Genomic DNA, 15,182 nt, shown 5'->3' on the forward strand with positions numbered 1-15,182 from the left:
ATCACCACCTCCTCTCCATTATTTCCTTATTCCCTTTAAGACTACTGTGGGAAGCTGGCTCTGGTATTGTTACTGTGATCTATTTTCTGCACTCTGGCCAGTGCTAGGGATTAAGCCCTCTGTAGAAAGAAGCTTAATATTCAAAACCTCACATCAATGTGTAAAACTTTAGCTCCCACAGGTGCACAAACCACAGCAACAAAACAGGAGAACGTTAGGAAACAAGATCACAAAACTACCTCAAAGGCCATAATATGTCAGCAACTGAATCTAAACATACTTAAAGGTAGAGTGCTGAAGAAATAAGTCAAAAAGTTGACTTTAAAAGGATTACAACTTCAAAAATATAGACAACTGGAGGAAATAAGCAAAACAATATAGGGTATGAGTGATGAATAGGTTTTAAAAATAAAAATTTTGGGTCATGTTCCAAATTTTTATTACCATCACACTAAATTAACTGAAAGATAAAATACCAGGCCTTCAAAGACATGGTTAATGAGTTATTGCTTTCAGAGAGCAATCAAGAAACATCTGGGATGGCCTCCAAGAAAAGACACAAACTAAACAGAATCACTTTTATTAGAACAGAATCCTGCAATAGAGACTAAAGACAGAAAAGCTATTCCTTAAAGCAATATTGTAAAATGTCCTGTATCTATTGAGAGATTAGGACACCAAGGGACAGAGGTAATTTAGACTACCACGTAGCTATGAGGAGAAAATGATCTTGTCATCTCACACTCTTGGTAAAATTCAGAGAGTTCAGAATGAGAAAAGAAGGGTGGTAGTGACTGCAGAGCAGAACCATGTCACTGGCATGTAACTGATTGCAAACAATCAGAACACAGTGTATTCCTTGACAGAAATGTTAAAAGCCAGAGCATGGAACTGTGTATTTTGAGCACTCAAAAAAAAACAAACAAAAACAAAACAAAACAAAAAAACAAAAACAAAAACAAAAAACTGCAACCAATGTGACTACATGCAAATTTGTCCTTCATAAGAACCTTCAAGAAGAACATAACTAAAGCAATGCACAGCCACTGAGGCAGCACAGGAGAAGACACTCACAGGAAAATAAAAAGAAGTAGACAGAAAAGGTACAATCAAAAAGCTCAGGGGAAAACAACTCACATCGTTCTAAGGAATCAACAGTATTAACACGGGACGTGTGCTGGTTACATTTTTGTCAACCTGTCACATGCTGGAGTCATTTGGAAAGAGGAATCATCAGTTGAGGAATTGCCTCCATGAAATGGCAAGTCTATGGGGCCTTTTCTTGATTGATGATTGATGTGGGATGGCCCAGCCCACTATAGGGCCCTGGGATGTTTAGGATGCAGACTGAGGAGGGTCAGGAGGGAGGGAGGAAGAGAGGGAGAATGGGAGGGGGAGAGAGGGAACTGGGATCAGTATGTAAAGTAAGAAAAAATAATAAATATAATATATATGTTAAAAAAAAAGAATGCAGACTGAACCCGGCCTTGGTTGGACAGCCTTTAATTCCAACACTCAGAAGCAGAAGCAGGTGCATCTCAGGGAGTTCAAGGCCAGCATGGTCTACAGAGCTAGATCTAGTTCCAAAACAATACAGACAAAAACCTGTCTCATAAACAAAAATAAACAAACAAAAAATTTAGGCTGAGCAAGTCATGAGGAATAACTGGCAAACCCCATTCCTCCATGGTCTCTGACTGAGTTCTTGCCTGAGTTCCTGGCTAACTTACTTCTCTCTTGGTGGTTGATTGTGATGTGGAACTAACTGTAAGCCAAATAACCCTTTCCTCCCCAGGCAGCTTTAGGTCATGATGTTTTATCACAGCAACAGAAATCAAAGTACCAGTGAGCCAGCAAACTTCTAAGATGAGAGAGTAGGAAAAGAACACACAGCGATTGAAAGCAAAGAAGAAAATGGAAAAGTGAGCAAAAGCTCACCAAAGTATAGGAGCTCTTTCGAGTACAAACATTTTCACACTAACTCAAATACAAATGGTATCAAATCTGGACGAAAAGATGCAACTGACAGGCTGGGTTGTAAAGCAGAAAACAGTAACCAACTGTTAGCTGTAGCAGGAAACTCACCCCTCTGGCAATGGATATTGAGACTGAAAGTGAAAGAATGGAAAAAGGTGTTTTAAGCAGATTCCAAATCTGTACTCCTACCTGAAAATGCAGACATCCAGCAAATGTTGGGGGGGGGGGAATGGTAACTACATCTTCAGAATTGGAACACTCCATCCCAAACTTTTAACAAATCGAAATGGTAACTTCTTGTTACTCCAACGGAATTGGAGTAAAAGTCACCCACAAGAGGAAGTACATAAACACATGGTGATTGAACAGTATGTTGTATTGAATAGGGAATAACTCACGTTAGTTCCTCTAAATACAGGATAGATCCAAAGGCCACCATCCTTCAAATATTATTTAATATGGAACTTAAATCCTCAGAGAAATAAGATGAGAGAATAAAAAGAAAGAGATACAAACAGGAAAGGAAGAAGTTAAACTACCCTATTAGTGGATAAAATGCTTCTATATTTAAAATCCCACAGGGTTGGCAGAGCCCTTACCTAACTAACACATGCAAGTCTCTGGATTTGGTCCTCTGAACCACATACCAGGAAATCACCTCTCAAACTATCCAAGGTTCAGAAAAATGTCTCTTCAGGTAAACGTGCTGGCTGCACAAGATTGGAGATCTGAGTCCCATCAGGGGACATCATGAAAAGGGGACTATAGTGGCATGCCATTGAAATCCCAACACAGGAGAATCTCTTGGAAGCAGAAGGTCAGTTCACGTGGAGTACCCAGCATGGAAGAAACTACAGCAAAAATCACCTCCAGAAGTTGGAGGAAAAGAACAAACTCTTCAAAAGTTTTCCTGTGATTTCCACATACAGTGTACCTCCGCCACACCCTCGCCCCCCATCCACACATTGAAGACCTAGAGTCGCTGTGGGAAAACTATTCTGGATTTAAATAAGCAGAGTACTTTATGGAAACATGCTTGCAAACCTCTGAATATACCCATAGCCACAGAATCGTGCACTGCAAGTTGGTGAGGTGTGTGATGCTAACTAGACTCTAAGAAAGCCATTCCTGCTTGCCCACACTCACTGCTGTCAGATGCAAGGGAAGAAGAGCCAACCAGTCTGCTGCTCAGTTTCTTCTCAGCTTCTGTTAGCATCAGGAACTTCAGGGATGAAAAGCTGGTGAGCCTGAGCCTCCCTGGAGGGAAGGAGCAGAGGTAGCGCCACCTGGTGGTGCAGTCAGGATTCTCATGCACATTGTCGGGAAAGGCAGGGTCCAGTAAGAACCTATCTGCGATAACTCTGCCTAATTATTCTAGAATATCTGCATGCAGTAACCCCGCCTCAGTGCTCCTCTGCATGTAAACCCTGCTTCCGTGTTCATCTGTATGTAATAATACTCCTGAGTGCTCATCTGTATGTAATAACACACCTGTATCTAGTACATCTGCCTCCATGTTGACATGTATGTAATAACCCGCCTTCATGTTCAGCGGCAAGCAATAATCAATCCTGCTTCCCTGACCAACTCTATGTGATATGCACTCAGAGCTTACAGGCTACTGCACTTTCTCCATCACAGGTCCCAGCCCACTAGATCACAGCTTGTCTTTGTGTCTGTCTTTTCTTCATTCTCTCACCATCCCAGTCAGGTCCACGTGGTGGAAACCATGCAAGGACCCAGAACTCAACTTACTCAGATAATGTCTCACACTGAACATGAAGCTCACTGGTTTGGCAATATTAGCCAAGGTTGGTGGGGCCAACCTTGTCAGCCATCTGACCCTTGCCCTACTGAGGTGGACATCACTGCACCTTATATTTATGTGGCTGAGACTGAACTCAGGCCTTCATGCCAGGAGAGCAAGCACATTAACAGTTGAGGCATCTCCTGGCTCTACCCTCCTATGGCTCTTGCCACAAAGTACCAACTGATTGAAAAGATAAGCTGTTAGTCCTTGGGAACATCCTGCTTCTTGGTTTGTTTGAAATGAATCAATATTGAGTTAGTGAGTAGAAGCATCCACTTAAAATGATTTAGGGAAATTTCTTTGTATCAGTATTATGTGGTTAGGTATGAACTTTCCAGACTCCTGGTGCTCTCCTTGAAGGTCATCTTAGAGACACGGCAGTATGGGCTATGGTTGATATTAAATGACTACTATTCATGCTCTCCTGCTTCCTTCTTGTGTCCTTATTTCTGCCTTAAAACTGAGTATCTTCCTTGATAATGAATATTGAGAACTTCTAAAAGTCGTATCAGCTTGAGCCATGTAGCAGCTGTGATCTGAGGTAGATGATAGCCTGTTCTTCAGTGTTTGCACTCGAAAAGAGAATGAGATGAAATGATGAAATATCTCTCAGGGTGTGCCTTGATTAGTTCTCCAAGTATTGATGAGTTGAGTTGTTTTGTTGATAATGATAAATTTGTGTTTTAGGTTACAGCTTCCGGAGAAACAAAAAAGGCTGCACTAGCCATGGAGTGATTTACTGATCCTTGCATCATGTTCCTGATAAACCCACAACTGCTTTAGACACACCAACAGCAAGCAGGATCTTTTCATTCCTCAAATTTCTCTCACTGTTTACTCTCTGGTCTGTCTATATAGTGTATGTTCCTGGTGGAGGGGACCCAGAAATGAAGGGCAAAGACAGTTAACAGAGGTGTGTCATTAGGAAAACTGATACAAGTGCATGTAGAAGGAGAGCTGTACCAGAAGAGACAGGGAAGACCTCAGACGTGTGACAAGTGAGCCTGGACACAAGACAAAAATCTGCTTCTGACTGACAGAAGAAAGTTGGAAGAAACAGCCAGATGGCCCTGATGTACAGTGTAACTGGCATGTCTGCAGTATTAAAAAGACCAGAGGAACTGTATCCCAGTAACCCAAGGTTGGTGGAGAATGGCTAGGGTGTTCCCATGACCAACACCACAGAATAGGGGGCTGGACAACCAAGGAATTTTCTTAGCGCTGGAATTCTGACATCAAAGTGTCTCATATTAATTTCTGCTGAAGGTTGTCTCAGAAGTTTGTAGATGGCTATCATCTCCCTTTGTGCGATTCTGTAAATATGTTTCTCATAGTAGTTAATGAATAAAGCACTGTTGGCCAATAGGAAAGTAAGATAGGTGGGACTAGGAGACAAGGATTGGAGGAAGTAGTAAGGAGGGGTCAAGATGGAGGGTCTGGAGAAAGCAGAATGCTGGCCGGCTCCCCGGTAAGAGAAGATCACTTGAAAATACATGGATCAACAGAAATGGGTTAACACTTAAGACAGAGCTAGAGGATAAGAAACTAGTACCAAGCCAATAGCACTGTATCAAATAGAGTCTCTGTGTGTTAATTGGGACTGGTGCAGTGGTGGGACAAGACCAGCAGAGGGCGGAAAAGCCCTATTCCTTACATATGGTGCCCCTGTGGCAAATAAGAACTTCCACTTAAAATTTAACAAAAGCTTAAAAAAGGGTTTTAGAAACAAAAGAACAAAGACAAACAAGGTTTCTTGGTAGCAGCATTTTTCTCGGTTGGACTCTGATTTGCAAGAGACAAGCAGATATGTGCATGGCTCCTTTAAGGGAGGATTCCTGACTCAGCATAAGCAGCAAAAAACCACATGGCTTTTAAGAAGCACTGCTAACAATTTATTAGTGTGTATGAGAGCTTGCAATAGCAGTGACCACATTTCAAAGCTGGCAACATGCAGACTAAGGCAGTGAGCAGAGTTCTCAGTGCTGGCAGTAAAATAGCCACCGCCATCTTTGATAAACCATGGCAGAAACAACTATAACTTTCATTTTAGCAATGTTGTTGTTTAACAGATAGACTCATGGCCACAAAAAGATAAAGATTTACAGTAAAGACAGATTCACATTAAGAAAAAGCGCTTAAGGTTTACAGTGTGTTCTAAAATATATGGAGGCTTGGGAGAGAAAAGGAATAAAATGGTTTTAAAAATGCAGTGAGGAGTTCGGCACACACCTTTAATCCCATTATTTGGGAGACAGAGGCAAGCAGATCTCTATCATTTCCAAGTAAACCTGGTATGCAGAGTAAATTCCAGAGAAACCCTGTCTCAAAAAACAGAAAAGAAACAAAATAATAAAAAAGCCACAGATGGAGAGAATTTGGACACTGTACGGTATTATAGTGTCTTTGTATTGTTTGACTGCTGCGGAAACAACAACTGTTAAAAGGAAATGCTGCTGAATTAATCCAATTTATATATTTTAAAAATGCTCTGACTCCAAAATTTAAGTTCAAGGACAAGTTACTGGGGAAAAGGATTATTATTTTTGTTTTCACAGAAAATGAAAAGCTGTGGATTCCTTCCAGACTAATGTGGTTTGATCAAGCCAGACCCCCTGAAACAGAGTCACAGGTGATCCAACATTCAAAACAGCTGGGGTATTGCAGCCTTGCAGACTACAACCAGGATATCTGCCTCTTCTTAGGATCCCCATAACAGCACCCCCTGTCAGCAGGAAGTAGTTTGGAAAGAACGACACACAAATGCCCAAATATTGTTTATAAATGTTTGTTTTCATTTAAATGGGGTTGATTATAAATGGTTAATGACCACAACCAAGCTCTTTTTAAAGGTAAAAAGGGATTATGGTATAGATACGAATACTTTGTTTCGGAATGCATTTTCATTTATTGATAGAATTTAAGGTCAATTTTGGGATATGTATATTTCTCCTTTTATTTAGGTATTGTGTTTATATAGCTCAGTTAGAAATGTAATGTATAATTTAGTGCAGATTATAGATAGTTACCTATAATTGTCAAAATTTACAGTTAGGTGAGTTAGTATTTCTAGATACGTAGAGATGTATTTGAGATGAATAGGCATTCTTCAAACCTTTCAAAGACTACAGAATATGGCATTTAAAATGGTTTAGGGTTTTTCTTGACAGTGAGACATAAATGCTCCTGGCCACACCACCTATGTCAGAAAGGAAGATGGACATAGAAGAAACATGTATGGAGTTTACTTCCAATATGGCAAGACTAGCCATTTGGACAAGATACTGCCCTTGTCTGGACTGTTTGACTTTGTGCTGTATAAACTGGACATGCAGGACCCACAGAAAAGTGACTGCTGATTCAAGATGGACATTGGTACAGAGTTCCTGCTTCATGGAAGACTCTAACAGACAGTCTGCAGGACACAGAGAAAAATGAATGACAAACTGCCAATACAAGAAGACAGCTAAAAGTTTATTACTTTGCTGAAGAGTCTGCCAGACACGCTATGGCTTATGGGCTGAAGATGGAAGATTACAGAAGAACTTCAGGTGACTGACAAGGCAAGATGTCTCTGTCATTTCTAGAGTTTATTATATACTATCCTTCTGTGGTCTTTGAAGGAGTTGAATACAGATAGTTATGGTTATAGTTTTTCTTAGGATTAAAGATTAGTAACATAGACTTTAGACACACAAATATAGGATAGATGATAGTTTCTTAAATCATGCTAAATGTTAATGGACTAAATGGTGTTATCTGTGATTCTTATTTGATAACTGTTATGTGATATATTTTGCTATGTTAAGGTTAAAACCCTTCTTTTTATTTAGACAGAAAAGAGGAGATGATGGGAAATGCCATTATGTATATATGTTTCTCATACTGCTAATGAATAAAGCACTGTTGGCCAATAGGAAAGGAAGATAGGAGGGATGAGGAGACGAGGAAGAAAGAGGAAGTAGTAAGGAAGAGTCAAGATGGAGAATCTAGAGAGAACAGAACCGCCATTCCTCCGCTCTCGGTAAGACCACGTGGAAATACATAGAAATGGGTTAATACTTAAGACAGAGCTGGCTGATGAGAAGCAAGTAACTGCCCAACAGCATAATATCAAATACAGAGTCTCTGTGCTTTATTTGGGGCTGGCGCAGCGGCAGGACAAGACTGGCGGCAGGAGGTAAAACCTTACTCCTTACATGGAACCCAGTAACCCAAGGTTGGTGGAGAATGGCTAGGGTGTTCCCATGACAAACACCACAGAATAGGGGGCTGGACAACCAAGGAATTTTCTTAGCGCTGGAATTCTGACATCAAAGTGTCTCATATTAATTTCTGCTGAAGGTTGTCCCAGAAGTTTGTAGATGGCTATCATCTCCCTTTGTGCTGTATCATAATTCTCCCCTAGGTGGACCCCAGTCTGATCAGGGCCCACTCAAAGAGCTTGTTCATCTTAATTCCCTGTTCAAGGATTCTTATCTCCAAATGTTCCCAGATTCTTTGACTCTTCATATTAGGTCTTTAACATCTGAAAGTTTGGAAAATGCACTAGAGTTAGGGTTAGGTTAGGATTAGGGTAGAGTTCAGCCCAATAGAGTTAAGAGTTGATGTGAGGCAGAGTGGGGTTGGAGAAAGTTCACACAGACCCCATGATCAACTGTAAAAAAATGTTCCCCGTGGGCAGGAATCCAGCAGGAAGGCTTATAAGACACAGTATTGGCTTGACAAGGAAGCAGGTGCATCCGATGAACCTGTTTGCAGACAGGATTAACTAAGAATCTGATTTAGCATGACGGCTGACAGAAGGGCCTCTGGGATTGTGCTTGACATGGCCATGCTGTTCATCAAAAGAGAAGACGGTGTCAGATGCTCCTAGAAAAAAACTATCAGAAATTAAGTTTCAAGTATCTTTAACTATTTTCAAATGACTGAAGTCTCCAGGATGAGGGAATGAAGGCAACTATGCCTCTGCTGCCCTTCTGTCACCAATGCCACCCTTATGCCACTGACGACACTCAGGAACCATCACCTCCCCTGCATCTTCTCTAGTTCTTTCTGGCTTCAGGAGCATCTCTTTGGCTCTTGTTTGTTTTATACTCTTAGAGTTCCTCAGTCTTTTCCTGTCTTTATGCGCATTAGTGTTGTAACTATGTGGCGGGGAAGGTGTGGCAGGTCTGCCGTGATTCGTGTACTTAATCTTTTCAAAGAGCTCCATGAATCTCAAACATTCTATTTGTACAAATCCACTGACTTATCTTTACCATTGGCTGAATGTTTCAATTTCTCTGGCTTGTTTTCCAGCCCAGGACCACCCTATTGCTGAGATTTTTCCATGTAACTTTGAATTATTGAGTTTTTTATTTCCATTATTTCAATTTTGTTTTGCTTCCATATTTCTCTTTGTTGAACTGCATTTTCTTGGCTGTCTTGTTTCCTTTTTTTCTTTCAGTCACTTATTTTTTTTTTTTTTTTTTTTTTTTTTTTTAGAATTCGTTCAGGAGTTTACTTATGTCTATTTTTTTGATACATTTATAGTTATTCACTTCTATTCTTTGAATGTTATCTAACATAGTCTTTATTGAGTGCTATTACTGTTTGATTGGCAGTTCTTTAAGAAGACACGGTGATTTTGCTTAGGGAGTTATATATCTGGGATTTCTAAGACACCACCATTTTTTCATGGGAAGAGTTAAGTACTAGTACTAGAATAGCCATGTTAGCTTTGTTTGTTAGGCAGGTGTTAGGGCACCAGCTTTCTCCTCTGTACCGTTGTGAAAGAACCCTGTCTGTGGCAACAATCTCTGTTTCATTAGTTATTTTTCTCATTCCTGTGATTAATCACCTAAAAAGGGACAATCTAAGGTGGAACGGTATATCCTGGCTTACAGTGTGAGGAGACCCATTCCATCAGGATGAGGAAGACAAGGCACCGGGAGCAGCAGTCTGGCTGGTCAGGTCTCATCTACAATTAGGAGGGAGAGTGAACAGGGACTGGGCCCTGGCTGTAAAACCTCAAGTCCCACCCCAGCCACCCACTTCCTCCAGCAAGGCTACACCTACTAATGGATCCAGAAACTTCCCTAACAGTTTCACCAGTGTGAGCAAGTGTTCAAACACATGGGCCTGTGGGATATATTTCACATTCTAACTACAGTTATCAAGAGGTAGGCCCACTGTGATAACACTAATAAATTGAAGACCAACCGTCCTGTAGGAGCCAATAACCTTGGCTGTGACAGGGACCAGATGGCACTGCACTATTATATAAGTTACTGTTGATATGAGTGAAAGAAGGGAAGAGTGAGATTGACTGATTAATACTGTGTGGATGGAAAGTAGTCCTGATGATTAGCACAAGGGGGGGGGGGCGGTGAGGCAGTTTGGGCTAAGGTTATACTGAAAGGGGAAAGGTAGAGATAACAGGCAGGTAAGGTAGAACCAGCCTCATTTCCCAGGAGGCTGAGCCAGAGGTTACAAGCCAGGCTTTGGTGAATTCGTTGAGAGAGAAAAACGAAAGGAAAATAATATGAACAAGAACAGGGTTAGATTGGGCTGGGCTGATAAGTGACTGTGGGTATGGAGTGAAAGAATAGATATGAAATGAGCAGAGCTGCATGGGGACATAGTATGTGAATGTTGTCCCCTACCTTATGTAGTTCCCTCTGGGACTATTGTTTTAGCTGGCTGTGTTTGGACATCAGCACGTCTTCTGGCAGCTGTCATCATTCCCTGGACACTGCCGGCCTTGCCTGGGTGTCATTCACACTCTTCCAATCCCATAAAATGTTTTGGATTGTTTTTGGTTCGTTTCTTCTAGCCATAAATACCCACCAAGAAATCAAACAGCAGACCAAATCCCAGTCCCTCTCTTCCTATGTGCACCCCCCTTGGCCAGGTGCTTGACTGTTTGTGGATACTTGGTTTATGAAGATGATACTATTGCCAGTGCCTTCTGTGGTATTGGAAAATACTCTCTAAAGTATTTTGTAATGTTAACTGTATGCCACCATGCCTGTGTTCGTTTCTTTTTTCGTGCTACTGTGGATGCTGGGCACTGAAGCCAGGTCTTCCTGCCGCAAGTCTGTTGCTTTTGAGTTGATGGCCTATGGGGTTTCCATGGAGAGCCTCCTAACAACCCAGTTTCATGCTCCAACTGAGGTTTCTCTCCATAAACTGACAGTGGGGCCCCATTTCTAAGGACATCACCCACAACCCATTGATTTAGAGATTGAGCAGGTGCCTGCCTTTATCCCGAATTCTTGTCTCTTTAGTGCAGGGAAGACACTCTGCAGGTTACTAAGAGGGAAACTTGACACCAACCCCCAGCCACAAGACCATCAACCTGGCCCACTTGGAAGATGTGATGGGACAAAGGGGGTGGTCAACCAATGTCTCATTTAACTTGAGGTCCACTCCACCAGAGGGACCTCTGGATGGCCAGGTACTGGAGATAGACTACCGGAGGGCCCAGAGACCTAGGTTAGAACCAATCATGACTGGTAATATAAGAAAAATAAAAAGTAAATTACTAAAATAATTCCTAATGATATTCTGCTATATCCACAGATTGATGTCTTGCCCACTTTCCATCTGAGAGGCTTCCTCCAGCAGTAATGGGAGGAATACAGAGACCCACAGACAGACTTGGAAATAGTCTAAATTGGCAATCCTATTAGGGTCCCTCTCCTTGGAGCTCCCGAACTCCCAGAGGAAAGCCGGAAATACTGTAGCAGGCAGAGGAGAGGACACCAGGAGAGCATGACCCACAGAATCAACTAAGTAGGGCTAACATGGGCTCACAGGGACTTGAAACTGCTGTGTTAAGTACCTATGACCCAGTCTCCCTCCCTCTGCTATGAAAAGTGCAGCTCCAGTGTGCTCTATGGCATACACACCAGTGGAGAGGCAAGGTGTGGTGTCATCTTCTGAAAATATGGATGAGAAACAGGCTCTTCAGAAAAGGAGGAATCATGTAGACCCACTTGTGTTGATGTGATCGCATGGCTAGTGAATATTGTCAGGGTCAGAGCCTCAGTACTGTGTTCTCAGTATGCGTGTATCAGCTTCTCCCTGTCTTTGGATGAGTCACAAAGCCATGTAGTGCAAATGCAGAGAAGACCATCTGCCTTGTATTCTAAGAACCTGAACCACGAAAATACACATGAGGGATAATGTGGCACAGTGTCCAATCTCTTGTGGAACACAGTACTGCACTTTTCTATTTTGTTTTGTTTTTCAAGACAAGGTTTCTTTGTGTAGTTATGGAGCCTGTTGTAGAACTAGCTCTACAGACTGGGCTAGACTTGAACACCCAGAGATCCATCTGCCTCTGCCTCCCAAGTGTTTGGGATTAAACGTGTGTGCCACCAAAGCTCAGTGTAGAGAGCCACCAGTGCCATTCCCGAAGATGGTGCCGGTTTCCTGTCCATAAGCCAGCAAGGCCAGGATGCGCGATCCACGTCATGGGGTGACCATTACTAGCGTTGCAGGCTGCAACTGTCAGTAACGGACACAACTCCTCTGAGCATATATAAGCAGAGCCCTTTTTCCTCCTCGGGGTCTTCCCTCAACTTGCTGTAATGAGCCGCTCAATAAACATAGCTGCAGAAGAATCCTGTCGTTGAGTGTCGTTCTTGCAGGCAAGGCGATAGCGCTCTACAGCTCAGCTCTATTTTTGTTTGTTTTGTTTTGTTTGACTCAGTTTGATTCATCCCAGGCTGTCCCTAAACTCTTGGTCTTCCTCGCTCTACCTCTCAGGAGCTGAAACTGCATCATGTGCCATCATGTCTAGCTATAGATTTTTTCTGGATCACAGGTCACCAAGGACTGCTGTTACTGCATGGAATAGTTAATCATTCTGCCCACACAAGCTCTGTAAGCCACTTCCTCAAACAGGGCCATCTGAATTTTGTGTTCCCAGAACAGCAAAAGAGGACATGCAGTTCTAACAGCCTACAGTGTTAGCCAGCTTGACAGCTTGCCCTCTGTACACCTTCCCTTTCCATCTTCCTCAAGCACACTATTATCCATGCCCAGGAATTACCTGCCCTGCTCCTGTCTCAGGTTACAGCTCTAAGGGATCTGAACAATAAGATGTGGTGATAGTCTGATACTGGCATGATGGCCCCATGCACTGCAAATTGGTCATAAGCTTCCTTAATTATGTGTCCTCCACATACAGGCATTTTCATAGTCTAGGCTGTTACTAATCAATATCTTCTTGTAAAAGAAAACTTACTCTTTGCTTTTTATTAGGCAACAGACACATTTTCTGTTTACATATCCAGTCTTTATTAAATCAAGTGACCGGTATCATACACTTCTGAAACATGGAGATTTGAGCAATTCACTTCCTAATTACACTGACAGAGGGTAAGGTAGAGGAAAGGGATTGAAACTCATTATTTGATTCAAGAAGAGAAAACCCAGACAAAAGCGACTCATGGGTAAAAGTAAAGAATGCTGTACAATCTTGTAAATATAATAAAACACAGTTTACAATGTGTGTCATAAATTCTGTCTAAGGACTGCAGTGGATTGGATACCGCATAATGGCTGCACTTCACGTTGAAACTTGTTTTCATCTAACAAAAGGGTATACATGATAGATATGTAAACTCAATATACCTGGAACACAAACTTTACCCCCTAGGAAGAAAGAACTTGTTCGGCATACCCTAAGGAAAAAATGGGGATGAAATATATGAGAAACTGTTAAAACCAGTATGTTTCGCTCCTTAACTCAGCTCCTGTTTTTACTGGAGACAAGACTGACACAGCCTGGTAATTAGTGAACACAAGAATCTAATAAACAACACTGAATAAGGTTTCTGTACTGGTTCTACAGCTGAGAGTAAATCACCAGCCCCGAACTGCATCTTTCTTATCCCTTCAAACCACAAGGACCATACTACTCAGTATGTTTGGGAAACAAAAACCTGTTACTGAAAAAAGATTTTTTATACAGTTAGTGAAGCCTCCGTCTTCTAATGAAAACAACTATTAATGCAAATTCTACCTGATGCTTTCTGATAATAGATGGGACTTATAGTGAAAAAGTCTTTTAATTAAAGCAAACTTTATTTGTATTATAAATTGTATTCTGACATACCGGACCAAGACTGTCTGAGACCATGTGTCTAAAATACTACAAAATGACTTCTGCTTTATGATCCGTAAGGAATTTCAAAAAGGTGTCGTTTTTGAACATTTGCCTTACTGAACATTTTACCACACACTCAAATAACATTTAATAAGTTGGTTCTACTAGATAGCTCTTAATGTTGATTTTCAAATAAATTGAGACATGAGAAAGACATGAAAATATCCACACTAAACAAACTGTTGTAAGTCAAACTGAGTGTGAGTTTAAGGAGCCATACAAGTCTCTTTGTTGTAGTTACACTATTCGGAGACTTTCTGGAGTCATTTTATAGAGTTAAACAACTCAAAGAGCAAGACATACATACAGCTAGTCCCACAGATATTAGCTATGAGAAAGTGAGAGAAAAGAGTACAGTACCAACATCTTAACTATTCATACAAACTCCAGCACAATGGGGACAAGGCCACGCTATGGTTTATCAGTATGGTTTAAAGTTGTAGAGGGCCCCTGAAATGAACAAACATAGCTGCAAAGCAGGGAAAGTAATCTCTCCTTCCCTCCCACACACTGGCTAAAAATGGCAGTGTACTCAGGAGTCCTTCACAGTTCCAAGCTTTACAAAGCTACTTCACTGTCACCGGAAAAGAATTAGGCAGGGCAGCAACTGGGCGTACTTCTCAACATACCTTCCAGTTTTTGTTTTGTTTTTTTTTTTTTTTTCTTGGTTCAATATTTCAAAGTCTAGATCTGTCAAGAGAGGAAAAGTCTTTTTTTTTTTTTAAATCTTCTTTCATCCATGGGAAAAGTTTATGGAAAATGGAATCAAGTGCAGAAGATTAATAATTAGTTATAAAGACCAGCATCGTATGATTATCAGGTATGAATAATGTACTTGTTATGGCAAATCCACTCAGCACCACACAGTGGATTACCCCACGTGGGTCCTGGCATCCCCACTTCTGCTTCCAACGTGTAGGTCCACTGTAGACTGGAAGGAGGCGAAGGACCTCTGGGGCCAGGCTGACTGCGGAGTCTCACTGTCATCTGCACACGCTGACCTGATGGGGACACTGCATCACCAGTCCCAGCACTCCAACTGTTCATGCACTGCACCAGCAGCTCATCTGTTCCCTGCGACCTCACTGTCATCACCTGCCGGCCATTATTAAAAGAAGAGAAACAAGAACAGGTCACCAGCCAGGTGATGCACATTCTCCTATATAGAAGTTGCCTTAGGAGATTTGAGACCAAATAACGTTCAGTTAGAAAAGACAGGAGAGAAGCAGCAATCCA

The sequence above is a fragment of the Phodopus roborovskii genome, unplaced genomic scaffold, assembly GCF_943737965.1.
Source record: "Phodopus roborovskii unplaced genomic scaffold, PHOROB, whole genome shotgun sequence".
Classification (NCBI taxonomy): domain Eukaryota; kingdom Metazoa; phylum Chordata; class Mammalia; order Rodentia; family Cricetidae; genus Phodopus; species Phodopus roborovskii.